Source organism: Suncus etruscus, chromosome 12 (genome assembly GCF_024139225.1).
Source record: "Suncus etruscus isolate mSunEtr1 chromosome 12, mSunEtr1.pri.cur, whole genome shotgun sequence".
NCBI classification, from domain to species: Eukaryota; Metazoa; Chordata; class Mammalia; order Eulipotyphla; family Soricidae; genus Suncus; species Suncus etruscus.
Genome location: NC_064859.1, coordinates 71,232,866 through 71,245,453, shown reverse-complemented (window position 1 = coordinate 71,245,453; position 12,588 = coordinate 71,232,866). Strand labels below are relative to the sequence as shown.

The following is a 12,588-nucleotide window of genomic DNA, read 5'->3' as shown; positions in this document are numbered from 1 at the left end:
TGGTGCTGGAGAGATTGCACAGCGGTAGGGCGTTTGTCTTGCACACATCTGATCCAGGATGGACTGTGGTTCGAATTCAGGCATCCCATATTGTCTCTTGTGCCTGTCAGGAGCGATTTCTGAACGCAGAGCCAGGAGTAACCCCTGAGCGCCGCCAGATGTGACCCCAAAAGCAAAATAAAATAAAATAAAATAAAAAGAAGAAAAAGAAAGCCATGCACAAAAAAGAAAGAAAGAAAGAAAGAAAGAAAGAAAGAAAGAAAGAAAGAAGAAAGAAAGAAAGAATGGAAGAAAGAAAGAAAGAAAGAAAGAAAGAAGAAGAAAGAAAGAAAGAAGAAGAAAGAAGAGAAAGAAAGAAGAAGAAAGAAAGAAAGAAAGAGAAAGAAGAGAAAGAAGAAAGATAGAAAGAAAGAAAGAAGAAAGAAGAGAAGAAGAAAGAAGAAGAAAGAAGAAAGAAAGAAAAGAAAGAAGAAAGAAAGAAAGAAAGAAAGAAGAAGAGAAAGAAAGAAAAGAAGAATGAAAGAAAGAAAGAAAGAAAGAAAGAAAGAAGAAGAAAGAAAGAAAGAAAGAGAAAGAAAGAAAGAAAGAAAGAAAGAAAGAAAGAAAGAGAGAGAGAGAAAAAGAGAAAAGAGAGAGAAAAAGAAGAAAAAAGCTAAAAAGCTAAAAGCTGGTCTTGGGGTTCTTAACCTAATACCCTTACTTGCGGTTGGATTTTCCGATAAGTTCTAGGGAAAAGCAGAATCAGACTTGTCTGGAGATAATGACAAAGATAGAAGAAGCCGCTGCCTTAAGACGAGCTGAATAGTGGCATCTGGAAAGAACCCGGTAAGAAGTCAGTCAGTACATTGCTAAATATCCTCTGGCACTTGCCCAAGCTTAAAACTCCTCCCCACAAAACCAGATCCATTGCAGGTGGGAATTTCCTTCTTCTCCCCCTCCAAGCACAGGCTTGTCCCACACTCCTGCATCCCCACATCCACAACTCAGAGACCATGGCTGTCTATGAAAATTTCATGCCTCCAGGTGCTGCATGGATTATTCATGACCGTGTCTGAGTGGTCGCCTTGGGATCCCATTGGTTGTAGCGTTTTTAGCATATTAATGACCGACCCTGATTTAGTGCAGGAAGGGGATGCCACCTGGATTGTCAGTCACTGAGTCAGATCAGCTTTTCCATTTGCAGAATCTGTTGTTCGTTTCCAGATGAGCCCAGAAGCAATATTTACCTAATTGACTAATCCAAGCAAATGGGCTAACCCTGGTAGCCTCAAAGGCCTCCAGTCTTTCTCTGTCTGGTTTCTCTAAGCAGTGATTGGGGGGATGGTCTCAGGTCTTTCTGATGGAGCTGCTAATACAGGCTGCACCCTAGCAGTGCGTGAGACATTACATCAGTAAAGATTAGTAACCAAGGCTAATTGTGCAGCAAGATAAAGTACACTTTGCTGAACTGATCTGCACATTTTAATAGATGATGCAAAAGTGCTTTTGGTGCAGGAATTTTGTTTGTTTGTTTTTAATAGCTTTTAACTCCTACCTCCAAGTGGATCGTGAGAAACTAGTACAAATTCATGCCCATGATAACTAAGAAACATACCAGAGATCCCAAGATCAGCTGCAAACTGGAGCTCAATCCCATAGGAGCACCTAAAACCAGTAAACCTATACATGCCTGCTGTGGAAGATACAGCACAGAGCCTTATGAGAAAGCAGAGTCAGGCAGCAGCAGTCACATTTGTGAGAATGCAGGGTTTATTTTCTCTAGAAAGCTGTGCAGAGATATCACCCAGGTTACAAGTGAAAGGTGGTTCTAGGCAATATCAGAGAGCTGGGTCAAATACAGACTTCACACTGAAAAGGGATGAATTAGTGTGTATAATGGACAAGGGCTTTCCTGGAGCTTTGACTAAAATGCCCATATTCATTAAAATGAACAACATATTATCTTTGGAATATTTACGTGTTTTGAATTGTCTTCAGAAAGGTATGTTGTGATGGGACATGGATTATATAGCACATCACTTACCACTTAACATTTGCTTCCACCTACACTACTCCTGCTGATCACAAGAGCTAGGTTCTTCTGTGCACTTGAGGGAAAGAGATGGTAGGTGAACACAGAAAAGTGAAAGATGTGAGATGAAATAATGAGAGGATACAAAAAGACTTCCTTTGCCTCAAAAGCCAAGAGAAGAAAAATCTTACCTATATAAAAGACTGAAGTTCCTTCATGCCCTCAGAACACATAGATGAGTCCAAGTTATATTTTCTCAGCAACATCAATGATGTCCAATGAAGAAGAAACAGGGTTGTGAGGGAGGAGAGATGTCACTGGAGAAAAGAGAAGAGACCCCTTTCTTTTATTTATAATGACTGTTGAGATAGCTGATGACTTTTTATATATGTAGCAATTATTATGTATTAATTTTCTAATATGCAATAACAAATGCATATGAGTATAATTTTTAAGAGAAAAGGAGTTAGCATCCACACTAAATGTCAATATTCGATCACTGCACTCTGATCTATCTGATCTGATATCTATCTGATCTATCTCTCTATCTCCCTATCTATCTCCCTATCTCCCTATTTATCTATCTATCTATCTATCACTCTATCTCCCTGATAGTTTTTTCTCTACTTTGTTTTTTTTAGAGAATAAAGGTTTTATTTTTATTTTATTTTATTTTATTGTAACCATTGTGATTTATAAGAGCCTTCATAGTTGGATTTCAGACACACAATGAATTAGGGTCATTCCCACAACCACTGTCCATTTCTCTCCACCATGTTCCTGAGTATATTCCACACCCCCTCTTTGTTCTCACAAACTGCCAGTGTAACAGGACAATTTTCAGTTAAGATTGTTAAGAGTTTGGGTCTTTGGATTCCATTGTTGTTGCCTTTAGCTTTAATATTTAGTTCTTTCTCCCTCCTTTTTAAAAAATCTCCACATTTTTGAGACTTTTTGGCCCCATCCCTTCATATTTTTGTTTTGCCTCCTCCACTCAGTTTCTTTCTTTCTCTTCACAATACTCTAAGGTCAAGGGTATTTGTGACAACTCCCATTTCAATCATTGCATTTTTCCATGGATTTATTGTAAATACTACATATAAGAGATATCATTCTGTATTTATCCTTTTTCTAGAAGAAGATAATTATACTAGCTTATACTTTAACATAATATCTTCCAGTTCCATCTATGTTGCTGCAAATTTCATGATTTCATAATTCCTTACAGCTATGTAGTATTACATTGTATACATGTATCACATTTTCATGATCCACTCATCTGTTGTTGTGAATCTAGGTTGATTCCAAGTCTTAGCTATTGTACTGAGTGCTGCAATGAATAGCAGTGTGCAAACATTCTTTTGGATGAATGTTTTTCTATCCTGGGGATAGATACCCCAAAAAAGGATTGCTGGGTCATATGGCAGCTCAATTTTGAGTTTACTGAGAACCCTCCATAGTGTTTACCATAGGAGTTGGACCAGGCAGCATTCCTACCAGCCGTCGATGAGAGTTCCACCTCTATCATTACCAAACAACATAGGAAATTTCTGATATCTTTTTAAATCCCAGTTGACTAGGGAAAGAAAGGAAAATTGAAATATAAGAGGGAATCTTTAACTCTGCCATCTTTTTTGCTAACATTTAACAGCAAACATTAAATCCACAAAAAGGAGATAAAACTGCTGCAATGCTTTGGAAACTGTTAAAAATAAAATTCTTTTGGATGCTTTATGCTCTCCAGGAAATTAAAAATGATCATATAATGAAAAATAGATGATATACTGTTTTGCCTTAAGAGAATTCTAGGACTATACCATTTGTATGAAAATTTTCAACATATATTTTACCCTAGAGAGCAGGTTGTTCCCTTGGCAGCTAGAAAAACCATATAGAAGACATAGTTGTATCACACTACCAGTACTCTTAAGAATTAAACTTTAGGGGGTGGAGGGATAGTATGGAGGTAGAGCATTTGCCTTCCATGTAGAAGGACGGTGGTTTGAATCTCGGCATCCCATATGGTCCCCTGAGCCTGCCAGGAGCGATTTCTGAGCGTAGAGCCAGGAGTAACCCCTGAGTGCTGCCGGATGTGACCATAAAAAAAACCAAAACCAAAAAAAAAAAATCCCAAAACAAAAACCAAAAAACAGAAACCAAAAAAGAGAATTAAACTTTATTTTAGAGGTTGTTGGTTCAGAAACAATTATTGAACAGAACGCATATTTTAGTTTTGAGAAAGATGTGCTGTTTCTAAACTATATAAAACTACATAGAATGTACATAAATACATTCATATATATGGAATAATTCTATATGTATGTATATTGTTTAAGCTTATACTAGTGAAAGAATCTGTTCAATGCTATATCCTGATGTCCCTGATGTTCCTTTTCTACTTTAATTTATCTTAAAAAGAAAATAATAGAAGGGCAGTAAGAATATATATAAAATCATTACAATATATATATATTTTTTGGTTTTTGGGTCACACTGGTAGCACTCAAGGATCACTTCTGGCTCTACGCTCAGAAATCGCTCCTAGCAGGCTTGGGGGACCATATGAGATGCCAGGATTGAACCACTGTCCTTCCACATAAAAGGCAAACGCCTTACCTCCATGCTATCTCTCCGGCCCCACAATTTTTAATAAAAAGATACAGCTTTAGAAAATCCCATGAGCAAAATGATCATTACTTTATTGGTTATTCTAATTGACTAGAAAGTGCAGTTATCAGAAGACTATGTACGGGCTTTGGAATTCATGTTTTATTCTCACTGGGTTCAAATTGCGGGGAGAAAGAAGGGCTAAAAATATTAAAAGTAAAAGTGTGAAAATCATCTCATGTTTTCTGAATTTAGAACTGTTTAAAATAACTGATCTATGATTAAGCCTTTAAATCCCAGGTTAGGTTAATAGCTTTAATTATTCATAAGGTTCAAAACTCAATAAATCTAAAACATGTAAAAGTAAATAGGGTGTGAAAGGAGAATACGCATGAGAGAGAAAAAAATAGATTGAAAGAGAGAGGAGACAGACTGAGCTAGGTCATGTTTCACATGGTTCATGATTCCTCTGAAGTTAAAATTTTAGGTTAATCAGGAAAAATAATAAAATGTCTAGATTGCATGTGCCTTTCCTCTAGTATTTTTCTATGGCCATGATACCATACTTTCTCTTCAAATTTCATTCCAACAATAACCACTGTTCCAACTAAGTGTTCATACAGCTAAACTTACTTAAATTGAATTTTATATGTTCGTTTCAGGTAGAATATGCTTTTGCCATTATTTTAATAAAGCAATTTGGAGCATATATAGGCACAAAGGCAGTATCTATATGTTAAATATATACATATGTAATTAGATGGGAGCAAATTATATAGGATGGTGTTTAAAGAAGCAAAGAGTTCAAAATTGAAATGAAAGCCTAGTAAATAACCCATTATGTCCAAAGAAATTCTGATTGCCTATTCATAGTTGAAATTTACATGAACCCTGTTCATTAAAGAATGAATAGCTGCTAATTTGCAGTATTACCAAAGCAAAGTTCAGATGACAGATTTAAAAAAAAAATCTACACAAATCACAAATTTACCAGCTGTCCCACATAAATGCTACTGTATCATACTCAATAGTCGGGAGACCCTATTTTTAAATTCTACTCTTCAATTAAAATACCCTGCAGAAAAATAACTGCAGATTGCTGAAACCAAAATTTAATAATAAAAAAGAAAATGGGAACAAAAATTCATTCCATTTGTTGAAATTATTTGCTAAATTTCTTTATACTATTTCTCTCTTTTATTCTTTAGAAGACATTACCTGAGGTGTTTTGTTGTTTTTGTTTTTCGTTTTTCAGTGAAATGGATTGTTTCATTTTTATAACTGAAAATTTAAAGTTTAAAACAGGGAGCAACAACGTGATAGAAGTGAGTGATCATGATATGATTCTTGGCCAGGAAGCCAATACTCCAGAAAAAGAAGCAGAGAGACTTGGCAAATATTTGATGCTTATAAAATGTTCTTTTGGTTTTGGTTTTGGTTTTTGAGTCACACCCAGTGACGCTCAGGGCTTACTCCTGGCTATGCGCTCAGAAATCGCTCCTGGTTTGGGGGACCATATGGGACACTGGGGATCTAACTGCAGTCTGTCCTAGGTCAGAGGCGTGCAAGGCAAAATCCCTACCACTGCGCCACTACTCTGGCCCCATTATGAAATGTTCTTATTTGAGTGCATTCTTCTCTTCCAAGGCTTAGCATCTATGAAGTCTGCTATTTCACAAGTAGTAAAGTAAAATAAATGTGTAGTTTTTTAAAAGTTAAGGATAGGATAACTCTTTGACTCCAATAAAGTCAGAATCAGTACGAAAGCTAGAAACTCTTCTATAGCTTTGGATAATTAAATATTGTCATTTTTCAGTTACTAAACTTGTCACAATTTAGCATTAAAGAAAATATATGCCCTACACTTCAACACAGAACAGTCAATTGTTTAATACCCATAACATATATATTAAGATTCTACAAATCAATATAAGTAAGGCCAATGCCAAGAGAAAAATGGTAGTTGTTATTAGTGTCAAATACCAAAACATTTTCAATAGTTATTGCATTATGAAAAATTGCTGATTAGTTCTGAATAAAGTGTATATTAGAACACCAGCTAAGGAATAGAGGTTGCTTACGTACTATAAAAATATTAAAGTAAATTATTGTTGAGTAATTGTTGTAATATTGTTTTTGCCTGTCATCCCACCTGGATCTTCCAGGTGGGGGTGATTAAGGAATGAAATAAAAAGCTTGTTGGGGAGGCATAGGGAGCTCTTTTGCCAGAACTGACTGCTGGTTCGGTTTGCTTTTTGGAGCTGGCTGCAACTGACAAAAGACTTTCTTTGCTGAACCTTTGGTCCCCTAATCTTTTGCATTCGTTGATTATTCACGTCGGATATTATTATCAAAGTCTCCCCCAAAAGGGGGGACAGAAGAATGGGATTCAATTTATCTTTTTGGGAATCATTCTTTGACTTGGAGACCATCAACAAGGGGTTTGACCTCCCCCCACATTTGGCGCCCGGAACAGGTGAATCTGGACCCTCTGGAACTGTAAGTGACATGTTTTATTGGAAATCACCTCTGGAGATCCTTGGCTGGTTATTATGGATACTCACGCTCACTATGCCATCTGTTATTAAATACATCGGTTTGGCATTACTCAAGTGCATTACTCTGCTTGGATATAAACCACTTGGTTTGATACTAGTAAATATCATTGTCGTTGGATGGTTGCTGCTTACAATTCAATCAAAAATTTCTACTCCAATATTTGCATTGCTTGAGTGGTCTCCATTAGTCATAGTTTGTGGAATTTCTGTGTTGGCTAATATGACTACCATATGCATAGTCATTGGCTGGTGGTTAGGAAATAGACAATGTGGAAATTGTAAAGTGATGACCAGTATGGACAATAAAAAATTTTTTCCTACGAAAATTCAGACTAAGATACAGGCTGATAAATCTAACACTAGCAGCAAAAGTATAGGTATTTTTGCCGGTAAAAAATCAACTCGGACACGTAATTTAGATACTCATAATCCAAATCAAGATCTTGACACTGATGATCAGCCTCCAGTGCTAAGTCCACAAGAGAGTCCTGATTCTGTTCACAGTATGGACTCACATGTTAATGCCAACTCAGACAATGAACCACATTCTAGTATTCCACACCTCAGGCATCAGAGTCCTGTGCAAGGTACTTCTGCTAATCCAGCCTCAACTCTATTTCAAACAGTATATGTTTCAAATTATGAACCTCTTGAAATGGAGGATGTAGAACGGTTTAAGAAAGCATGTAAAGAATATGGGGCTACCTCTCCATATTGTCAGGAGGTGCTAAGCATGTGGTGTCGAAAATCAATTTGGACTCTGCATGACTTTAAAAAACTTGCTGAAATATGCCTGCCATCTAAACAGCGAACTGAATGGGAAATGCTATATGCAGAGGGTGTGAAATCCAAACTATATAGTCCAGATGGAACCAAAAAACGAGTGGCAGGGGTTAATCTCTCATATGAATTATTAATGGGAGAAAATCAATATTCAGATATACAGACACAAGCAGCTTTACCAAAGGAAATCTCAAAAATAATTAAAGACATTGCATTATCTGCATGGGAAAGAATTGATACTAACAGTACTGGTGAGGGAACCTTTTTAAGAATCATCCAAGGTCCCCAAGAGCCTTATGTAGAATTTGTGGCTAAACTCAAAGATGCTTTAAAAATACAAGTTAAAAATGATGAGGTGAGGAAATTTCTAGAAAAATGTTTGGCTTATCATAATGCTAATTCAGCTTGCAAATTGGTATTGGCTCCATTGCAGGAAAAAGCTGATTTAAATGGATTTTTTATATGCATGTAGGAATGTTTATGATATACCCCATTCATTAGTAAATTCAGATCAGGTGCAAACCTTTGCAATTACTAAAGGAAATATACCTCTTTACCAAAGGGGGACAAAAACTTGCCCGAAAACCAGGTCTCTGCCCAAAATGTAATAAGGGTTACCACTGGGCGAAAGACTGTAGATCTGGAAATCCCCATAGTAATAACATAGGAAGAACTTTTAATACAAACCCTAGGAGACAATTTGCCTGTTACCATTGTGGAAAACAAGGGCATATTAAAAGGAATTGCCATCTTTTGTTAAATTCAGTTCCTCCAGGATCTACAATTAAAAAACAGGGAAACGGCTACAGGGCCAATCCCCAGGCCCTTACAAATCAGGGGCAAAGTCATCAAACCATAATTCTCCCCAGCCCAGCCCAAGAAGATTAATTTCAATCAGTGAATTAACACATGCCACTGTGGGCAGTGCTGGGCTTGATATAACTTGCCCAGTGGACATTACAATTTACCCAGGAGAATGCCCTTATATGCTACACACAGGCATAGTGGGACCACCACCCCCAGATACAATGGGTTTGATTCTGGGCAGAAGTTCCCTTAATGTAAAAGGTATATCAGTAATCACAGGTGTTATTGATTCAGACTCAAAGGGAGAAATTATTGTAGTTATCAATGTGCCTGTTACTTGGACTTTCAAAAAAGGGGAGACAATTGCCCAAATAGTAATAATACCTTATGTTAAATTTGGGACTTCAGATAAGATAAGAACTGGAGGTTTTGGAAGCACAGATCCAGGGGCTGCCAAAAACCCATTAGTGGCTCTGATTACTAAATGTAAAGATGAAAATCCAATGATTAAACTTAATATAGAAGGGCAAGTCTTTAATGGCATGATAGACACAGGTGCTCAGGTCACTGTAATTTCTGATAAAGAATGGCCAAAAAATTGGTCTCTGCAAGAAATTCCATATTCGTTAAAAGGAATAGGAGGCCTGAGTTCTTGCTTGTTAAGCACAAGAACCATGGTATTTTATGGCCCAGAAAATCAAAAGGCTATAATCAGACCTCATGTGGGCCCATTCTCACCATCCCTGTGGGGCCGTGATTTGCATAAACAATGGAAGGCAGAATTCCATATTCCATTAGCTCAAGGTGAGCCTGAACCTCCTCCGGAATTAAAAACCCAAAATTTTTGGTAGGGGCCACTGCCAGAAAAACCCCAGCACCAATAAAAATAAAATGGAAATCTGATGAACCAATTTGGATAGGCCAGTGGCCCCTTAAAACTGATAAATTAAAGGTGCTGACAGAATTAGTGGAAGAACAGCTAAAATTAGGACATATTGAGCCTTCGTTTTCTCAATGGAATTCACCTGTATTTACCATAAAAAAGAAATCTGGTAAATGGAGATTGTTAATGGATCTGAGAGCTGTGAATTTATCTATGGTACCTATGGGAAAATTACAGACAGGTTTACCATCACCTGTAGTAATCCCTAAGGAATGGCCACTAATTATAATTGACCTAAAAGACTGCTTCTATCATATTCCTATTCACCCAGATGATAAACATCGTTTTGCATTCTCAGTTCCTTCTATTAATAATACTCACCCTTGCAGGCGTTTTCAATGGACTGTTCTCCCTCAGGGCATGCTAAATTCACCAACTATGTGTCAATATTTTGTGGACAAAATTTTGAGCCCTGCTCGTGAAAGATTCCCACAAACTATAATTTATCATTACACCGATGATATTTTAATTACAATGAATAATGAAACAGATTTACAGAAATTATATGTTTATGTGATCAATTGTTTGCAAATGGCAGGACTGAAAATAGCTTTAGAAAAAATACAGACCATGCCACCATATCAATACTTGGGCTTTATTTTGGACAGGACATCAATATGTCCACAAAAAATTTCCATAAAAAAAGAGAACCTTAAAACGCTTAATGACTTTCAGAAACTTTTGGGTGATGTAAATTGGCTCCGCCCAGCACTAGGAATCTCAAATGCAGAGCTGTTTAATCTGTTTAAAACTTTGGAAGGTAATCCTGCATTAGATAGTCCCAGAAATTTAACACAAACTGCTAAAAATGAATTGGACATTTTCTTGAACAGACTGCAGAAATCATTTCTCTTAAGATTTATCCCTGGAGAGAAGGTATTTTTATTAATTTTCCCTACAAAAGAAACACCTACTGCGGCTTTAATGCAACAGGCTGGTCCTTTGGAATGGGTGTATTTACATAACAAACAGCCTCAGTCTGTGATATCTTACCTGCAACTAATCTCAGAATTGATTATCAAAGCAAGACTCAGATCAATATCTTTGTTAGGTTTTGATCCAGATATAATAGTATTGCCAATACCAAAAAAGGAAATTGAGTCAATATTGCCTCTTAATGAATCTCTACAAAGGGCTCTCTCAGATTTTACAGGAGAGATTTCTTCTCATTATCCAAAAGAAAAGACCTGGGACTTTTTGAAAAAGACTCAGTTTGTTATCTCTTCAATTGTGAGGGATTCTCCTATTCCCAATGCAAAAGTTTTTTATGTAGATGGATCAAGTGGGGGACGGGGCGGAATAACCGGAGAAAATATGAATATAACGATAGAAACCAAATATAAGTCTGCACAGAAAGTTGAATTAGATTAGCAACATTAATTTATTTATTAGAAAATGTATCTGAAGCCATGAATGTTGTTTCTGATTCTTTATATGTTGTAAATTTATGCCCGGTGATAGCCACTGCCTCCCTCAATTCTCATAGTCCTATTATACAGAATTTATTAAAAAAGTTACAACACATTATTCAAAAAAGAACTGAACCTATCTTCATCACACATATTAGAGCTCATTCAGGCCTTCCAGGGCCAATGGCTAAAGGAAATAAAACTGCTGATTTGTTGGCAATGCCTATATTTAAATCACCTGTAGAGGAACATTTAGCCTTACACACAAATGCTCGTCGTTTACATGTAAATTATCAAATTCCATGGAGGCAAGCGAGAGAAATTATAAAAAGATGTAACATATGTGCCCCGCTAGCACAAAAGACTCATATAGCAGGAGCAAATCCAAGAGGCTTGCAGTCTAACGAATTGTGGCAAATGGATGTAACTCAAACAGACTTATTTCCCAAAAAACCATACCTTCATGTGGTAGTGGATACATATTCTCGATTTATTTGGGCAATTCCTATGTCTTCCCAAAAATCTAAGGCAGTTTGCAGTTTTCTTTTACAATGTTTTTCTGTTATGGGTATTCCGTATTCTATTAAGACTGATAATGGACCCTCTTATATAAGTAAAACTTTTGAATTTTTTTGTAATGAATGGCAGATAAAACATCTTAAAGGAATTCCCCACAATTGTCATGGACAGGCAATTGTGGAAAGAGCCCATCGAACTCTGAAAACTCAATTGCAAAAGAATAGAAAAAGAGGTTTAATGCCAACGGAGCTGTTATCTTTGACTCTCATTACACTAAATTATCTAAATTTACCTCAGGGAGAGAGCTATACAGCAGGGGAAAAACATTTTAAAGAAGATAATCAGAGACAAGAAACAACAAATATTCCAATTTGGATAAAAGAGGATAAAAAGCTGGTTATCTCCTCTTGAGAGGGAGGGGATATGCTTATGTTTCTACAAATGACAACCCTCCTAAGGAATTTTGGGTCCCCTTGCGCCTCGTTAGAAATCGGACTGGCGCTGATGATCAAGGTCAGGTTGCTGGGACTATAGATTCCTCCCCACATCAAGTACAGAGTGCTCAAGATATTGACAGTTGTGGTGCTGCTGAGGTGACTGGGAAAGTAAGTGAGGGATTAACTTTCATACCTCATATTCTCAGTGAATCTGACAAAAGTGAAAAATCCTTACAGTCTGGACTACAAAGAGAAAAACAGAAACCTGTTTTCACTGGATTACAAAATTTGGGTAACTCATGTTACATGAATTCAATATTGCAATGCTTGTATAATATTACAGACTTGACTCAGTATTTTTATCAAGATCATTATAAAAAAGATATTAACAGAGAAAATCCAAAGGGACATAAAGGTAAATTAGCAGATGAATTTGGGCATCTTATCAAAATCATGAGAAATGGATGCCATAAGTATTTCAATCCTGAAAGCTTCAAAGCAACAATAAGTTTAC

At 36.6% G+C, this 12,588-nt stretch overlaps 1 long non-coding RNA gene across 1 annotated transcript in view; it reads right to left on the bottom strand.

Annotated features, from left to right (window-relative positions):
• Positions 1-12,588, bottom strand: part of LOC126024097 (uncharacterized) — a 451,235-nt gene that overhangs the window by 116,148 nt on the left and 322,499 nt on the right. Inside the window, exon 2 of the long non-coding RNA XR_007500874.1 lies at positions 2,203-2,328. This is a non-coding gene — a long non-coding RNA (uncharacterized LOC126024097). The remainder of the gene's footprint in view (positions 1-2,202; positions 2,329-12,588) is intronic.